The sequence below is a fragment of the Pseudophryne corroboree genome, chromosome 6, assembly GCF_028390025.1.
Source record: "Pseudophryne corroboree isolate aPseCor3 chromosome 6, aPseCor3.hap2, whole genome shotgun sequence".
NCBI classification, from domain to species: Eukaryota; Metazoa; Chordata; class Amphibia; order Anura; family Myobatrachidae; genus Pseudophryne; species Pseudophryne corroboree.
Genome location: NC_086449.1, coordinates 832,813,162 through 832,833,500, shown reverse-complemented (window position 1 = coordinate 832,833,500; position 20,339 = coordinate 832,813,162). Strand labels below are relative to the sequence as shown.

At 46.1% G+C, this 20,339-nt stretch overlaps 1 protein-coding gene across 11 annotated transcripts in view; it reads right to left on the bottom strand.

Moving 5' to 3' along the window:
- SOX5 (SRY-box transcription factor 5) overlaps positions 1–20,339 on the bottom strand; it is a 496,029-nt gene that overhangs the window by 423,197 nt on the left and 52,493 nt on the right. The window lies entirely within an intron of this gene.

Here is a 20,339-nt window from a genome sequence, read left to right as displayed (position 1 = left end):
ACCGGTGTGCAGCGTACGTCCCTGTATGTACCAGCGCCACGTCTGTTTAGACACCGGTGTGCAGCGTACGTCCCTGTATGTACCAGCGCCACGTCTGTGTAGACACCGGTGTGCAGCGTACGTCCCTGTATATACCAGAGCCACGTCTGTGTAGACACCGGTGTGCAGCGTACGTCCCTGTATATACCAGAGCCACGTCTGTGTAGACACCGGTGTGCAGCGTACGTCCCTGTATGTACCAGAGCCACGTCTGTGTAGACACCGGTGTGCAGCGTACGTCCCTGTATGTACCAGCGCCACGTCTGTGTATACACCGGTGTGCAGCGTACGTCCCTGTATGTACCAGCGCCACGTCTGTGTAGACACCGGTGTGCAGCGTACGTCCCCGTATGTACCAGCGCCACGTCTGTGTAGACACCAGTATGCAGCGTACGTCCCCGTATGTACCAGCGCCACGTCTGTGTAGACACCGGTGTGCAGCGTACGTCCCCGTATGTACCAGCGCCACGTCTGTGTAGACACCAGTATGCAGCGTACGTCCCCGTATGTACCAGCGCCACGTCTGTGTAGACACCGGTGTGCAGCGTACGTCCCTGTATGTACCAGCGCCACGTCTGTGTATACACCGGTGTGCAGCGTACGTCCCTGTATGTACCAGCGCCACGTCTGTGTAGACACCGGTGTGCAGCGTACGTCCCTGTATGTACCAGCGCCACGTCTGTGTAGACACCGGTGTGCAGCGTACGTCCCTGTATATACCAGCGCCACCGGAGTGCAGCGTTACAGGGGATACCTAGGAGGGCCATCCCGCAGCAGACATCTGGTTTCCATATTGCATCCCTCTCTCACCCCCACCCTCTCTCCTGCAAGGTTGCTGACCCAGGCCTAGCACTGGATAAAGATCTCAGCATTTCAAAGCTGGGGCTCTTTCCCTTAGCATCCCAGCTATCCTCCTGGGCTAATTACTGTATTCTCTTTGAGCTTTCAGTCACCAAAGCGCCTCTCTTCCCTTTCATCCCCCTCTCCAGCCTTCCCAGCCGCACTGCACAGTTCACAACTTGTTTATCCACATGCAAAACATTAGGACGGATCTGTGTCTATCTCTAATTTGTTTAGCAGAGGAGATTTGAAGGAAACACTGACTGCAATATAGAGCGGTTTAGAACATGAAAAGGATGATAAAAGACTGCGGAGACGCTTTCTTATAATAACGCAGCACATCGCCCTATTAATGCACAATATTTCAGCCATAATCTAATTATCTCACAGTCCAGGCACAGGGAGAGAGGGGAAGGTCAAAGAAGCTAAATTTCAAGGGGTAGTGATGCATTTCCAACTTATTCAATTTACTATTCATAGACCAAGTAGGACATAAAGCCACATACTGCCCAGCGGCACTGCGCCAATTCCACAGTCTACCAATGAGGTCTCCAACATCGCCACAGATCTGATCATCGGTTATTCCTGCTCTATATACTGGGATCGTGCATAGTACCCCTTCTCCATTTCTGTATACTGGGATATGTGATACTACATACTAGAACTTCCTGTATAGTGGGGAACGTGGCACTGTATAGTGCTACAACTCATTCCTCTATACTGGGATATGTGCACAGTACCACTTCTCCTGTTCTGTATACTGGGACATGCAACTTCTTCTGTATACTGGTGTATGTAACATCTGCACAGTGCCACTTCCTGTTCTGTATACCGGGACATGTGACACTGCATAGTGCCACTTCTTCTGTATACTGGTGTATGTAACATCTGCACAGTACCACTTCCTGTTCTGTATACTGGGACATGTGACACTGCATAGTACCACTTCTTCTGTTCTGTTTACTGGGGCATGTGACACTGCATAGTACCACTTTCTGTTCTGTATACTGGGGCATGTGACACTGCATAGCACCACTTCCTGTTCTGTATACTGGGCACGTGACACTGCACAGTACCACTTCTTCTGTTCTGTATACTGGGGTTTGTAACACTGTATAGCACCGCTTCCTGTTCTGTATACTGGGAATGTGACACTGCACAGTACCACTTCTGTTCTGTATACTGGGGTTTGTAATACTGTATAGCACCACTTCCTGTTCTGTATACTAGGAATGTGACACGGCACAGTACTACTTCTTCTGTTCTGTATACTGGGGTTTGTAATACTGTATAGCACCACTTCCTGTTCTGTATACTGGAAATGTGACACTGCACAGTACCACTTCTTCTGTTCTGTATACTGGGGTTTGTAATACTGTATAGCACCACTTCCTGTTCTGTATACTGGAAATGTGACACTGCACAGTACCACTTCTTCTGTTCTGTATACTGGGGTTTGTAATACTGTATAGCACCACTTCCTGTTCTGTATACTGGGAATGTGACACTGCACAGTACCACTTCTTCTGTTCTGTATACTGGGGTTTGTAACACTGTATAGCACCGCTTCCTGTTCTGTATACTGGGAATGTGACATTGCACAGCACCACTTCTTCTGTTCTGTATACTGGGGTTTGTAACACTGTATAGCACCACTTCCTGTTCTGTATACTGGGAATGTGACATTGCACAGTGCCACTTCCTCTGTTCTGTATACTGGAGAATGTGACACTGTATAGTGCTATTTCTCCTGTCTGTATATTGGGATATGTGACATTGCACAGTGCCACTTCTTGTGTTCTATATACAGGGACGCTAGCTAGGTGGGCTGGAGAGTCACATGATTTTCCTCATTATTATTTCATCATTCAGTATTGGAATCATATTCAATTTATTAAAATTACATGTTTTGTCCAAATGGTACACACAAATTCCATAAGAAGAATGGTTGCATTAGCCTTAGTGTTCACTCTAGGAGTGAAAAGGGGCAGGGCGCCGGACTCCGGGGGGCACATGTGTGCGCGCGCGTCCGAAATGGGGGCGCGGCCACGCAAATTAGGGTGCGTGGCCACACCTACGTCATTTTAGGGGGCAGTGCGGCCCACAGACGCTACTATAGAGAGCGTCTGTGGCCGGCGACGTCACTGTTGGGGGCGTGCCCAGCACCTCTGTCGGTGCTGGGCTTCCCCCAGCCCTCTCCCAATGCGTGAATGGATGCCGCGCGCATGCGCACGGCATCTATACACGCCGGGAGGGCAGGGAGCGGGCGGCTGTTCTAGCAGGGCGCCGCAAAAGGGGCAGGGCGGGTTTTGCCTGCTAAAAAACGGGCAGGGCGCGGCGCCCTGCTAAAACAGGCTAGAGTGAACACTAAGCCTAATGTGGTCTATTGATGACACCCTGCAACTTCTGCTCCAAAGAGTGATTTTATGACTAGTGCTCTTCAGCCATATCTTTATATAATCAAGCAGAGTCCTATATTTCCGTTGCATTCCTGGGCTGTGCGTTTGCCGTATTGAGTACAACTTAACTAGATGACCGCTGTATGCCAGATCCAGACATAGGAAATAAACATATCTGCATGATTATACTGACAAGACTGAAAAGCACAGAAAGAAATCAGACAGAAAAAGAAAGTTGAAAGTGGGCCTGCAGAAGACAATAAGTAAAATCTATATGGAAGCCTCTTTATATGGAGCACTGCACACTTTACTTCCTTCCAAGAGAAATATTACACCAAACACACAACATAAACAACAAAATATAAATAACAGACACAACAAAACATATAATGAACCGTAAACAAGACACAAAACACAATTCCACTAAAGACACACAGGAACCAGAGACGTGGGATTGGAACGACTCTCAGGAGGAATATTCTGCGTCTGATCGTCACATGACACAAGAGAACACTGATCAGAAACGCAATTTGCAGAGCACACAATGCAGAGAAGATATCCCCCAATGCCTGTACTTCTTCTCTATAGAGCGTCAGTTCTTCAGGACAGAAACCTCTATCTGTATCACACCGGCAAATTCATCTGTCTGCAGTGTCACAGGTGTATATATATGCAGACATTTCACACCCGCTAGCACCCGCAGGAGCCCAGGACTGGGGCCACGCGTGTTACTCTCTCTCTACTGAGATAATATTTTACTTTGCATGAGTAGAGGTTTATTTGCAGCATGGCGCTGTATAAAGTCACATGATATATGGATTAGCGGGGGTGATAATAACCTCACAATGGTGACGGCTACTGGTCAGGATTACAGTGACCAATTACATTACTACCCCATATAGGGCCAAACACTGGGAGGGGCAAGTAACTCTGTTATATTACCATAATGTATATAATCACTGAGGCTTACATGAGATAACGTGATTGCGCTACCGTGGCTGATGCACATTTGCGCAGCGTATGGGTGTGAATTCACACTGCACATGCTCTGAAAGTGCACACAAAGTGTAAGTGAATGCTTGTTCACACAACTGTGGGCCTGCAGACCAGTACCGGGGCGTATACACACCTGCTAGGGGGTGCATGCAGTATAGGGGCTCCTTCCGTCTCATGCGCACGCAGCGGTTTATCGCTGCGGTGCGAACGGGTCCGGAATGCGCATGCGCGGTGGCCGCAATGCGCGTGCGCGACGTTGCCCAGCAAAAGGGGTCGCCGGGTTACGTCGCATCCTACGATGGAAGCGGTCGCAGGGCCGACCGCAAAGAAGATCGACAAGAAGAAGGCGTACCTGGGCAGATCCGGACTATTGGAGACCGTTTTCGGGGAGTGGTAAGGAAAACGCAGGCGTGTCCAGCAGAACGGAGGGCGGATGTGTGACGTCAAAGCCGGGCCCAGCATCGCAGGGATCGTCGCACAGGGTAAGTATGTCCAGGGCTAGTCTTCTTCTGCTTGAAACTTTTTTATCTTAGCAGGGCTGCACAAGCGATCGCAGCCCTGCTAAGCTAAAATACGCTCCGCCATAGGCGTGCGCTAGTTGATCGCAGCAGCAGCCAAAAGTTGCTGGCTGCGATCAACTCGGAATGACCACCCTAGGACACAAGGATGATGACTTGTAGCAAACCAGGCGCATATGCTACACATATATGGAATTATGCTTTGTTTCCGCACACGTTTCCAGTGACTAATGTAAGCCCATTGTACTTCCAGCTCTGCATTAGCAACCGCACTCTCGCCCCTCTGTAGCAGGTCGCTGGAACTGACTCAGAGTGACTGACAGACTTGCAAACTTGCTGCGCAGACATGCTCTGTGGGGATTGGACGATTCATACACAGGGGCGGGGCCAGTAATGTCCATTAATCTTAGATATGTGGGGCTTCTGTTGTGGCCGGTGGAGGAGGAGCTGCACTTGGTACAGGTTGAGTCTCCCTTATCCAAAATGCTTGGGACCAGAGGTATTTTGGATATGGGATTTTTCCGTATTTTGGAATAATTGCATACCATAATGAGATATGATGGTGATGGGACCTAAATCTAAGCACAGAATGCATTTATGTTTCATATACACCTTATACACACAGCCTGATGGTCATTTTAGCCAATACTTTTTATAACTTTGTACATTAAACAAAGTGTGTGTACATTCACACAATTCATTTATGTTTCATATACACCTTGTAAACACAGCCTGAAGGTCATTTAATACAATATTTTTAATAACTTTGTGTATTAAACAAAGTTTGTGTACATTGAGCCATCAAAAAACAAAGGTTTCACTATCTCACTCTCACTCAAAAAAGTCCGTATTTCGGAATATTCCGTATTTTGGAATATTTGAATATGGGATACTCAACCTGTATATCAGGTAACTCTGCAGATGTCAGTGTAGGGGATTAGTTAATACTAAGCCAATACCTATATTAAGATCGTGTGCATTACAGTGTTATGAGAACCTAATGTTTTTCCGAGTGGGATCCGGCGTTCCACAGCGGTTTGCGTTCCACCAGCTTCTCTCTGGCTGACGTTGGAGAGTTCCCAGTCTATCGGGCGCAGGGAAATAATTGCCGTCCCATTCAGGCTAATGATAGATTGTGGGGATGCATCAAACAAGAAGCCGCTTCTTCTGTGCCTTTAATTCCACTCCACAATTCCGAGGCTCGGAGAAGATAATTACAAACAATGACTGAAGAATGGTTCAGTTAATGTTAATTTATACAACAAACTAATTACTACCAAATGGTAAAAATCACATGTGGAAGTTCCTCTCTCCCACGCACTGAACTGGCAGCCATCTGTCTGTGTGCAAGGCGGCTGGTGAAGGGGCAGATATCCCCCGTCCTCACTCCTACATAGCGGTGAGAAAATGCCCTCTGACATCACACCCAATCCGATAAGACATCTCGCAACGCAACAGACCCTGGGTAATGAGAAACGACTGGAAATATACTAGATTGTAAGCTCTTGGACATATCCAGCCTAAACAGTAATATATCAATATAAATAACTGTGTCAGTAAATATTATTGTGCAAAAGGACGGCAGTACCATTCGCCGATTCTGCGTAGGAGGTGGCACCAATCTTCGCAAGATTCACAATTTGACACAATTTATAATGGAAAACATCCAGTTATCTTAGTGGAAAATATAGAAAGCAGAGGAAATGCTTTCAGGCGACTGATCCACGTCTGGACCCCTTTTCCCGTGATGAACCCGGTTCCTAGCGCACACTCTCATCAATACGGGACCACTCGGCAATAAGGTGACCTGCATTCACATTGTGTGCATTGTAAATGAGTGCTTATATTAACCATAATGTGGAGCACAGGGAATAGCAGTAAGCGCAGCGCGTATATGGGACGCAATATACGTCTATAGGTGAGATAATCGTCTTTGGCTTTACTTGTTACTTTACCCTCAATTGCAGCACTGAGAAATTTATTGGGCCAAAAGGCTAACACTCTACACAGGAAACAACGGAAGTCTGATACAAGCCCTATAAACTAATTTTATCAGTGTATTTGTCTGCGAATAGTTCTAGGTCCCAAGAGATATATATATATATATATATATAATGTAAAGGTTTCTGTGAGAGTGTTACTTCCCCTCAGCAGACGTGTTGTACGTCTGTACGTGTCAGTATACAGCGCAGTATTATACACGATGTAATAATAGTGATACTGAGAATTAATCACATGTGACATATATGCTGTGAGACCCCTCTGTGCATTTAATGCTTTATCTATTAACTTGATCTTGCTCATGGTGTAGTTTCTGCATTATTAATGGCCGTTGCTGCTGCGGCTGATGTTACTGTAGCTCAGTACGCATCTGACAGACCGGAAACCGTAAAACAGCTAATTATTTATGTATCATTGTAGCGTATACATATACCACATATGCGCGGCGGCCCGCTGCCAGCTAAGATTACGAAGTGCAGCTCATAGGCTACAACAGGCTAACGCCATCTTCAGATGGAGGGAGCTGCGGGGGCCAATATCGGAAATGCTTCTCAATCTGACCGCGTCACATCTCCCATAGAAACCAATGTGGGTTTCAGCTGCTGTCGGGAATAGAGGGATGACAGTAAATACTGGAGATCCTCCTTAATACATGGGCGTGATAATAAATATATGTGTAATAAGATGCAAATATTTAATGATAAATGGGCCCCTAGGGTTCTTACCGGCATACAATTATACGGGCTCAAAATTTATCCAGCAGAATTAGTCTCTACAGCTAAACGAGGACGCTAATTAATCAATAAATGGTTTCTAAGCCTCAACAATTTTAAAATCAAAAAGGTGAAAAGGCTGACACTGTAGTCACCTGAGTGACAGCACTGGCCCCGCCCCCATGTATGAATCGCCACGCCCACACACAGCAAGTCTACAAAGCCGTCAGTCTCTCTCTGTCTGCTCCGTTAGATAAGCTCCTCCCTCCTAACATGGGGAAAGCCTGAGATAAATACCGGCCACAGTAGTATATGCGTCAGGTCTACACCAGGTGCAAGTTATAGACAGGGCCTGATTCTGATTTGTAAGGCATTGCACGTCCGCAGGAAAGTGCAGGGATGCGGCTCTGCAATACCGTACATATGAAATGCGAATGCAGTACAGGTCTGTAAGATGCTGCGTCAGATCTACGGCCGCGATGGTCGCTTACTCAGACTGACCATTGGTTGTCAGCCAGGTACAGGAAGTCTGCATTTGTGATTTTGCAGGACCTGTTCTGCACTGGTGCAGACCCCCAAACATCGGATTTGTAGGTAAACCATTGAGTCTGCGTACAAATCCGATCAGGCCCACAGTTGGAAGGACATGTTGTAAACCATTTATTTTATGCACATCTGCTTTTAGGCATCAACTAACCTGCAGAAATCTCTCTATAATACAGCAGAAACAAGACAAAAAGAAACAACCAAGGACAATAAGATACTCAAACACGCTCACACCTGCGAGAGTATCAGTATCTAGGGAGTGTTTGCAGGCAGCCAATCACAAGCAGTAAGTTGCGGTTACTGTCCACCAATTGCACCTGCCCCTGATCAACCGCAAATAATCCGCCATTCCCAGGCATATACCGGTATGTGTCTTTTCCAGCGATCTGCATACGTTCGCAATTCCGCGCCCGTAGTGCACTTAGCCTACGTTAGACGTAAGGAGCGTAATCGCGTAAATCTGCAAGAACACATATATAGCCGCAGTACACAAGATACACTATACCAAGAGGCATATCAGCTGCATTACGTATAAACTTTCCATCACTGTATCGGGAATGGTAGCTTTACCGTAATATGATGAATAACCAGCCGGCAGCACGGAGCACTGACTATGGCGCAGGACCCACCTGTGCCCTGATCTGCGCCCTGTTACACTGCTCTGACCCCTGCTGCGGGACAGACAATAAAACATCCAGGACACAGGCCAGTGCGCCCCACATAATGAGATGGAAAATCTGTTCCGGCTTGTTCCTCTCACGGCGAAAAGGCTGCGTGCGCCGAGACAGGGACCAGGGTTAACCCTTACCCTGCTGATTATTGTATGAGCCCAATTACAGACACGCAATGCATGATCCGGCAGCGCCAGGACCGGGGAAGGGTGTCCTGTGGTATAACCGTGTGGGCCTGGGGTGTAATGCAGAACGCGCATCGTGGGGTCAGGAGGCTTCCTGCTACCGCTGCAGCGCGTCCCACATTGCTGGCACGGACACAGGATCAGGGAAACACGCTGCAAGTCTCTACAGGCTGCGCCGCTCGGAGGCGATTAGGCTTTTGTCAGAAAAAATGAAGAAGAAAAGAAAAAAAAACTTTAGCAAACTATTTTTATTCTTATTTAAAGAGGGGCCAACCCAGCGCACAAAGAGCCCGGCTGAGTGTAACAAGATCTGCAAACAATGGAGATGGGTTTGACAAGGAATTTTCTTCACAAACAGAAAACTGTATAATGTGCTTTAAGGTCGGCTGCAGAATTAAAAGGAGCCCTTATCGCTCTCTGCGTTGCTATGGTAAGTAACAGGTACTGTTTATTTAGGCGCTATGGAAGTAAAGCGCACGGCTGACCCCAGTGACACCGTGCGTCTGTCTCTTCATTGGAAATATCGCTGCACTAAAGATCGCTTAATCTGCACAAACCATTCCATCTCCTCCGTCCGAGCACGCCGCAAAAGCAACGCTCAACCATGAGATGGTTAACCGGATCATTATCCAATCTGTGCGGTCAGCAATAGAGGGGTGTTAACTGACGTTTGTGACCCCCACATAGCTAAATTTTGTAGGCCCTCACCCGTAATAAAGCTGAAATATACACATATACGCAGGGGCCGTGATGGGGGCACTCGTCAGTTGTGGGCTAATTAGCTGCTGCACATAAGATTGCGTTCTTCAGGTGAGGCTGAGATCCCGAAGGACAAACCTAACGGATGACTGAGAGGGATGCGATAACGCGACTTGTGTCACTGCAACAAAACGCGTGAAGGCCCTGTGGCATCCCGGAGGGTGACCTCCTCCACTGGGAGTCCGGATGTACTCTCTGTAACTCAGGAGATCTTCGTAGTAGTACCTGTGCCTGTATTTAACAACATTTCTCATTAAACTTACCCAAAATAATACAAAGCTTCAAGAGCGATCCTGGGCTGCTATTGGGGTACTGATACAAAGGGGAAGAATTCTACCGCGGTATATATGTGCCGAAAGTGGTGGTACCCTCTCACCAGCTCCGCCGGCCTCGGTGCACCAGTGGTGTAACACACTTATGTAGCCCATGGCGATGGCACAGATAATCACACGTAAGTAACTAAGGTTTCTATGAGGCGTCTCAAGCAGAACTTTTAATAAAGATTTATTTCACTTGGCGTATCTAATCCTACGGCTCTACCTCTTCAGAGTCATTAGCCGAGGCCTGCCGCCCTGTACAATTTCCAGGCAGGTCTGGATGGCAGGGTCTAATTAGCTGGAAAGCAGCGGTGAGCTGGGCATATTAGTGGAATAATGGGGTATATTGGTTAGAAAAGGCTCACGGAGAATGTCATAATCTTTACGGCTTCTGTTGAGCGAACGCAAACTGAAACCTTTTCCTGTCAGTCTGCGGCGGCCGCAGAAGTGGGATTTTCATGATTAACTCTCCATCAGTTGTTTTACTTTATAAAATTAGGCTAAATCTGGTAGTTTCCTTTTGTCCTTTTCCACGTAAATTCCAGGAGGATTTCACAGCGCAGGTAGAAAAACGCAACGACTCCTATAACATGACACGAAACACGCGACTCCCAGCTCTCCGCTATAGCACGGGGTTACCCGGCTGACATGGAAGATACTTTGGGGTATATTTACTAAACACTCACGTAAGAAACAGATTTTGTTGATAACAATACAGCGGGACATTTGGCTCAGACCTCCGTATCTGACATTGCAGGAAACCAGACTGTGGGGTATTTCTGGCTATTGGGATTGCAGCAGTGTAAACTGCCCATAACGGGCGGCTTTGAAGACCCGCTATTTAGTAAGTACGCCCCTTTCACTGCTTAACGAATACTTAAGTAAAGAATTCAATTACAAATATGGCAGAAACCTTTACTGTCATTGTATCAGCTGTGACCCTAAAGGGAACTTTTCTAAAGCATTAAGTATTATAATATGTATAATATATATATATATATATATATATATATATATATATCAGGTGTGTTGGAGGATCAGCCGACCCCAACAGAGGGCACTCACCAGTCCATAAAGACTTTAAAAGCTTTATTGATACATTACAGTCACCAGTAGTGTGTCGACGTTTCGGCCCCTAGGGCCTTTCTCAAGACAGTCAGACAGGACATCCAAACAGCATGCCAGTTACACACCTGCTGTTTGGATGTCCTGTCTGACTGTCTTGAGAAAGGCCCTAGGGGCCGAAACGTCGACACACTACTGGTGACTGCAATGTATCAATAAAGCTTTTAAAGTCTTTATGGACTGGTGAGTGCCCTCTGTTGGGGTCGGCTGATCCTCCAACACACCTGGTATATGTAAAACCTTTTGGGGTTATCATGAGGAGCACCCCACGTTGATGGCTTATGGGACGTGAGTGCGGACACCTCTATGGAACTATATATATATATATATATATATACTCTCCCCCATCCCCCAAGAGAACACTGCTCTATGCATGCGTGCAATCCAATGTGCCACTAAACCCTGGTAATGAAAATGTTTCAGAGACAAACCCTACAATTAAAACACGCTGTTCAGTGTCATCCTGCCATTCCACTGCAGCTCAAAGTTACGTATTACCTCTCCCTCCATTACCGACAGCTGAAGCCCCTCCCACATATCCTGATAGGAGTTTTACTGTGACATCATCACTAGCTTCGCCCCTGTGCATTGATCAATCAAGGCTGTCAGGCCCTCGGTGCCTCCCCAGTTACAGAAGCTCCGCCTCTATCATGGCTGCCTGTTGCAGAGGAGTAAGAGAGCTTGGAAGACCTATTTATATAAGTATTCACTCCAGTTGAATTAAGAATGACCCGAATAAATGGGTCACATGGGGACCTGTTAGTGCGCCTGGCGGCTGTCTGTATGTAGGTCGTCGCCTGTGGTCATCTACCTACCACATTAACAGGTCCCACTGTGATTTAGGCGCTTGGCTCGGACAGCAAAAGGACAGATGCGTCCAATTTGACCACCAACATCCACTGCCACAAATCTGTGCCAAGCGAGCAATAAAATGAACCAATCAGCGATCGGGCCATGTGACTAGAGCAGCCATATGTGTGCAGTTCTGTCTCTCGCTAAACAAAGATGACCTATATATTATAGGTGTTCTGATCGACAGAAATATGAATGTAGTTTCTACTGAATAAGCCGTCTGTGGTGACAGATACAATATTGAAGGACGCAGGCGCCGGTGCGCCACATCTAGGAGTGAGAGGCATTAAGATGTGCGCCCATTGCCATCGCCAGAAATTATATATAAAGGGAGACACTGGTAGGGATGATGGCTCCTCAGCTCTCTCCAGGCCTTGTTGCAACATTTAAGCCGCCGGAGCAGATAAAGCTGAACGCCGGCCCTGCGCAGCGCCTATTCCCGGGATTAGGTCCAAATGTATCAAGCCTTGGAGAGTTATAAATTACATGGTGATAAAGTAGCAGCCAATCAGCTCCTAACTGCCATGTTACAGACTGGGTGTGAACAATGACCGGTAGGAGCTGATTGGTTGGCACTTTATCACTCTCCACGGCTTGATAAATCTGGTCCTTTCCTGTGTGGTTTGCAGTAATGCAGGTTAATCTAGCGTATCTTCCTCAGCAGCAGAAGATAAGGCGATGGTCTGGGAAGTGAGGGGGAGGGGGGGCTGCTCAGATATTTGCCAAACCACACTGACACCAGTCAGACCGGGAATACACTTATATTAAATGTACTCAATAAATTACACTGGAAGAAGAAGTGATCGCCTAAACGCTCCTGACAGTCCGTTCTCTATAGTCCTATGTGGCGCAGCCAGGAGACTAATGAGGTAAGAATTGGAAAACATCAATATAAGTCCAGAACGTCTCTCCTGCTTAGAGAGAGCAGCTGCTCGGTGAGGCGGCGGGGGGTCTGTGACGCCGGATGCAGGACACCCTCCAGGGACCGGACCAACAGCATTTGCATTTCTTTGAGACGTATCTTAAATATTCATTTAAAATCTGTGTTTTATAACGGCCCAGCGTCAGTGACATCCAAGACACGAGAGAGTGGGGGGGAGATGTGAATGGCCACACAGACCCTCATTCTGTGCCACATTTCCAGAGATGAACGGACCAGTAACTTCCCTGTACATGTTATCATATGCCACCAGGGTTAGAGACAGCACAGATATCACCTTACACAACGATATGGGCAGAGCAGCGCCTTGTCGCCGCAGGCTGGGCGAGAACCCTTGTCAGCTCAGACCGGACGAGACCTCTTTGTCATCATAGATGGAAGAGACCCCTTTGTCAGCGTATGACCAAGAGAGACCCCCCTTGTCACCGGAGACCAGGTGAGACCCCCTTGTCACCGAGGCCGGATGAGACCCCCTTGTCACCAAAGGGCACATGAGAGTCCCCCCCTCCCATTCTTATGCCAGTACTCTAGCTGCCCCCGATTGCTGTTACAGTATATGCCATGTATTCTGCAGTAACAGTATATGAACGTCAGGGCAGATAGTTTTCAAATGAAATTAAACATAGGGACATCCCCCCCCCCCATTTGCCTGATCCTCCTCTCCCTCTGAGACCATAGTCTTCCTCCCTTACTGATCTTATAATAGACTTGAGCTGGGTACGAGAGGGTGAACAAGAGGTCTGTGACCATGATAACGATGCAATATTGAATTCCACGTGCTGAACTGATGAGGCATAAACGGCCATAGTATATAAAGGTGAGTATAACGGACACTCTAGAATCTCATCACCATTCAATTCCTACAGAAGCGGAAGCCGCCGGTTACTGACAGTTCAGAATGACCTTTAAATCCCTACCCGGGACTTCCCTAGAATATCCCTGCCACTTACGCTAATTACCCTGAAAGATAATCTGCATTTTCTATGTGAATTCTGCGGGAAATCGGATCCCTGTCCTCTGAAATTCATCAACCACCGAAAATATTTAGTACAGGTACTTGGGCCTCAAATGTATTTTTAATTTTTTTTTCTTTCTTTTGCTGTTGCAGGGAGCAGAAGGTAAAGAGAATCGTGTCACAACACATAACCTTGCAAGTAATTCTCTGTGGAATTTCCATTTAACATGATGGGGGCGTCTCCTACAAAAGCATTTCTCAAATGCCATATGAGGAGGCTCAGCCGCTGCCAGGTGGAGACAAAGACGAGCTGCAAACTTTACAGGGACTAAACAAATGGACAAAGGTTCAGGAGGAGCCTTGTCACCCTAGCAGAACTGGCAAACAATAGCTATTGTCCAGGAATAGCACACGGTAAACACTGCGCACAAAGCCGGCGATGAAAGATATATTTACTTATTCAGGTTGTTTTTTTCCACATTATATACACCCAATATACGGTGCACATTGTGTCACTGTATAACCGATAGCAACGGTGCACAGATGACAAGGGCATGCAACAGAACAAACCCGGGGATCTGGAATACAATCATTTATTAGCATCTGAGGAACCCAAGTGACCCTCCAAAGGAAAGAAATGTGTGTAACATGTAACACGTCAGAGCACCGTATGTACGGCGTAAGCTGTGGCATTGTATCCACGTGTCCTGAGTTTCAGCTCAGGCATCCACAGGCCCGATAGAGCTCCGGGAACGTTGCCCCAGCAGCTTATTCTAGAAATGACCTTGTATTTTAGGCGTTCAGTGGCCCTTGAAGGCTGAGAGTCATATATGACCCCATGGCAGAGGCTCGTAGGTCGCATGGTGTGGTTCTGTGATACATGTATACTGATCCTGTACAAAGGACACACACGTGACATACATGCACCTGAAAATGTACTGCCTTGAGAAAAGAATCCTCGGCCGCCCTGAAACAGAGACATTTTTGGCATCTAGTAAGACCAGTATGTGTCACTCACGTCTTATCTGCTGATCTGGTACTCGCCCCTGACATTTGTCGCATCACACGCTGTTACGACCGTCCCCTAATGGGACACTAACCATTGCAGGAGCTTGGGAAGGAGTTGTAGAGATTCCACGCGGTACGCAAAGCCTGCGAGTCGTCTTGAGCTACAGATCATGGGGTCAATTTACTAAGCCTTGGACGGGGGCTTTATTAAATAGACCCTCATGTTTGTAAATGAATCCCTGGCCAGATGTTACCGTGCTCCGTGGGGGAAGTGGGGACACAATAGTTGTTTTCACCGGAAATGGGACTATACGCCCTTTAGCAATCGGGCAGAACTTATTGATATATATTGACCTTATACTGCACTGGGCACAGGACAACCAGGACGTGAAAGCGAGAGACTGTCCACGTGACGCATCCAGAATACAGAGGTGAAAGATGGGCCAGTAACGTCTCAGCGCAGAGAGACACTCAGTTCCCGTGCGGAGAATCCACTACAGAGTCAGGAAATGCTCCAGAATCTTCCCCTTCATCCTCCCAGCCCAGCAACTGGCAAACAGATGGCATAATTAGGGCACTGCAAAGTCACAGGCCGAGCCAACTCTGATGCCCCTATGGCCCGCCAAAATCTCTGCCTTCCACAAATAGACAACTTAGCAAACAAGGCAGGGTGCTCTGGGGTCCTGGCACTGGGGTGCAGGTGGCACAGGACAGCTTCGAGGGCCCTCGTCACTAGTACTAGTGCTGGTCGTGCCTACATCACTCGTACATCTTATTAAACAAGACCGAGCACCCACTACAAGCAAACCAAGCTGGTCTTTTTAATTAGGAGAATATGCTTTATCTGCACTTGGCCGTGCTAATCACACAGTCACTCCGGCCTGGGGAGTCTGATTAATTTTAATATGTGCGGTCATGAAAAGCGCCTCTGGGGTAAGACAACAGCCCTTCTGCAAAACACTACATTGGGTCCAGAGATGTGTTGTGTCTTCAGCGAAGATTGGATGCTTATTATTCACCGAGGGTCCTAAACCTTTCCAGCCAGAGATGAGAGGGCTCGTACGCAGGTGTCTGGCTCTTCACTTGGAAGGGGCTGATGTCAGCAGTGTGCGCACATGGAGAAGCGTTGGCATGGGCCGTCCCTCTGCATAAGTCTTACTCGGTTACACTGCGGTGGCACAGTCTGCATATTAGCTAGCACCGAGCCTGTCGCCGTCTCCTACGCCTTTTGTGCCCGCCGCACTACAAGAAATCTGATTGTATCATTCGCTGTCATATCGTGGGGACGGCACTGCGCACTCACGAGGGGAAACGCAAGTTGAACGCAGGATTGTAGACTTGCACCTGCAGAAATATTCCCAAACCAACATTAAATGTTCCCGCCTGTATTTACAGCCGCATTACACCATGAAGCACGGGCGCTACCAAAACACACACTGCTGTGACCCCAAACATGAGCGCAGGTGACTTCCGACCCCATACACTCATTGCACTGCGCTTCATGTGAACGCCTCCGATCCGATTCTGGACGCTGCATGCGGACCGTGCAGGTCAAAAATTCTGGCGCAACTGGAGTGACTTTTTTTGCATGGCAGGTTTAATGATGCTGCGTCCAACTTCAAATGGCCGCCTAAAGTGCGGCAAGGGGTCAGACTATTGGGCGACTCTGGACTCCAGGTGGCTGCGCGCTGTCTGGCGCTATTTACACTTATAGAATGTTTAAGAAAAAAACAAAACAAACCTTTTCTGTTCAGGTTTGAACAATACAATTGTGGATGATTTAATAATGAGTAACACTGGCTAGGACACGTCCACCCACTGCATTCCCTAAAGCATCTTTATACATGCAGCATCTATCTATCTATCTATCTATCTATCTATCTATCTATCTATCTATCTATCTATCTTATATATACCATATCTATCTATCTATCTATCTATCTATCTATCTATCTATCTATCTTATATATACCATATCTATCTATCTATCTATCTATCTTATATATACCATATCTATCTATCTATCTATCTATCTATCTATCTATCTATCTTATATATACCATATCTATCTATCTATCTATCTATCTATCTATCTATCTATCTATCTATCTATCTATCTATCTTATATCTATCTATCTATCTATCTATCTATCTATCTATCTATCTATCTATCTATTATATACCATATCTATCTATCTATCTATCTATCTATCTATATCAGTGGTTCTCAAACTCGGTCCTCAGGACCCCACACAGTGCATGTTTTGCAGGTAACCCAGCAGGTGCACAGGTGTATTAATTACTCACTGACACATTTTAAAAGGTCCACAGGTGGAGCTAATTATTTCACTTGTGATTCTGTGAGGAGACCTGCAAAACATGCACTGTGTGGGGTCCTGAGGACCGAGTTTGAGAACCTGTGATATATACGGTATACTGTATATATATATTTTTTTTTTCTGTACTTTAATTTAATTTGGTCTTCCATTTGTTTGCCTGCATGTGTTAACTGATTCACGTATGTACATGGCTGCAGCGGCTGCTCACTATAGTGACGCTTGGCTTACGCTGAAACATTTACTTGTTTGATATAAAATGCAGGTGATAAGTGATTATTTGGTGAATTATAAGATATATAATAAATAGGTCGGTAGGTCATTAATTACCCAAGACACTATAGCGGGCAGCATTAGGGCAGCGTAAGCGTAGACATGCCGCATTTCAGGGGCTTCTCTTGTGTCGGCTGCCGCTGGTTATAAATCCCCTACTCTCCTGACAGAAAGACAAACAGCTCTCAATGAGATCCCTAAGGATCCCCCTCCCCAGAACTAGCCCCATCAGGTGTAACATTAAGTCCGCTGGCTACAGGCCGCCGGCGCAGGCACGGGGAAAGCTTCTAGTCAAAACAAAGGATCTTTTACACACAGTTCTATTTAGAGAGAGCGCTTATCTCGTAAGAGACAGATAATATTAATACCTGACCTGGACACAGGTAACATCACATTTACAGGCCAATTACAGCCTCACCTCTGTGCTAAGAGTGCAGGTTTATTAATACAAACATTATATTATTATTATGGCAACCATGGGGCGGCCAAATGGTTATATTTCATCGCCTTTTGGGGTCACAGCCAGTGAGTGTCTTCTGTCACTGGTCTGTTAGAGGCACTCAGGGGGTGAACTCTAGGAGTACGGGTATTGGAGGCTCAGAAAAGCGGGGGCCATTCATGTGCGGACGCAAATCGGCGGTTGTATGCATATCAAACGATGTTTTCGCAGTGTGCATGCGTCTGAGCCACAGTGCGCATATGTAACGATTGATTTGCGGGTGCAGTCGCAGCGAGATTTCAGTCACAAAGTGAGTGACAGGAAGTAAGCGTTAGGGGGTGGTGACGGGAAGTGGTCGGGCAAACGCTTCTTTGTCCTACACGTTGCGTAATGTTAAATCACTGCTTATTCTGCCGTTTCTTCCTCTTCTTACGGCAATGAATAAAAAGTGGACGTCGCTTCTGTAAAGCCACAATGTGTAAAAGTTGCGTTACAGGGCTCATTGTTATATATTGTTTCAGGCTGAACAATAAATCATGCTGTCTAAGAAAACACAGAATAACTATAAACCGACTATTTCATTATAGTAGCAATCATGAGAGAATAAGGGGGCAGATGTATTAACCTGGAGAAGACATAAGGAAGTGATAAACCAGTGATATGTGCAAGGTGATACACGCACCTGCCAATCAGCTCCAAGATGTAAATTAACAGTTAGGATCTGATTGGCTGGTGCCTTTATCACCTTGTACATATCACTGGTTTATCACTTCCTTATGCCTTCTCCAGGTTAATACATCTGCCCCAAGGAGTATTATAATGTTTCTCCAGACTAAATATTAATTATTCTGCACACGTCACATAGCACAAGATGAAGTGAGCTGATAGGCTTTGAAATTGCCCTCTGAGCTCTGCGAGATCTGTGTACCGTAAAATCCTCCCCTTCACCTGATACGCTGACAGCTGTAAGCTTGTGTGGGTCGCTGGCAGCCGTAGATGCAACATCCAGAGAGATTTTGAAAAAGAGATAATGATTATAGGAGAAAAGCTAATACAAATCAGATGCATGCTTAGTAGGTAGCCCAATTACAAAAAAAACAAAACAAGCGGGAGCTCTGAAAAGCAGGACTATAGCTCAGGTGAAGTACGCAAACTGTTCACTATCTGCCTAGAATTTGTATCCTTATCGCGGACAGAATTCTCCAGGTCTGACTACATCTATACAGGGTAATAGTAACAATGACAGCACAACAATTCACTTAATAATAAATACAGGTTGAGTATCCCATATCCAAATATCCGAAATACGGAATATTCCGAAATACGGACTTTTTTGAGCGAGAGTGAGATAGTGAAACTTTTGTTTTTTTGATGGCTCAATGTACACAAACTTTGTTTAATACACACAGGTATTAAAAATATTGTATTAAATGACCTTCAGACTGTGTGTATAAGGTGTATATGAAACATAAATGAATTGTGTGAATGTAGACACACTTTGTTTAATGCACAAAGTTATAAAAAATATTGGCTAAAATGACCTTCAGGCTGTGTGTATAAGGTATATATGTAATATAAATGCATTCTGTGCTTAGATTTAGGTCCCATCACCATGATATCTCATTATGGTATGCAATTATTCCAAAATACGGAAAAATCCGATATCCAAAATACCTCTGGTCCCAAGCATTTTGGATAAGGGATACTCAACCTGTATCTCTAGAGTAGGAAAAGTGGGGAATAAAACCTAAATCTCATTACGTTACCGTCAGAAGGACCCCCAGATCCCTGGAGACGGACACTGTATCAGAACCTCCGATAAATCGTTATCACACAGGCTCTGTAACATTTGCTGAGGTGTTTCCCGAAACACCTCTGAGAGGAGACTCTGACAAAGTGCGCCATTAAGCCAAATGCGAACGCAGACCGCGCTCGGGAGGGAAACTCGCAGCAGTGAATAATTTCATTAACTTACTTTATTTTGCCCTTTGTTCCTCTGTTTACTGCTTCAATAATTCTGAGAAGTGTAACTGTTACCCGGCCCCTCTGCAGACAATGAGGCCCCGGCTGGCGTTCCCAGTATTATTCCCTTGTTAACAGCAATTGTATTTTGCGGTGGAAAATAAAGTGCCCCAGGCAGCGAAAGCTTGAGGTCTGTCACAGTGTATAGGATCTCTAAATACCCAGCGCATTAATTACGTTGTTGTAAGACAGGCAATTTAATCATGCAAAAATCTCCTTGCGAACAGTTAAGGTTGCGGAGATAGGGCTGTATCATTAAAAGTAGTTTATATCCTCGGGGTCTGATTACAGGAAAGTTGTGTGGAGATTTTCTAGAGGATTACACTCTAAACTACACTGAACATAATCACAATTATACAAATTACATGTTGGAATGAATATACTGTCAAGACAATTTGTTTCCAG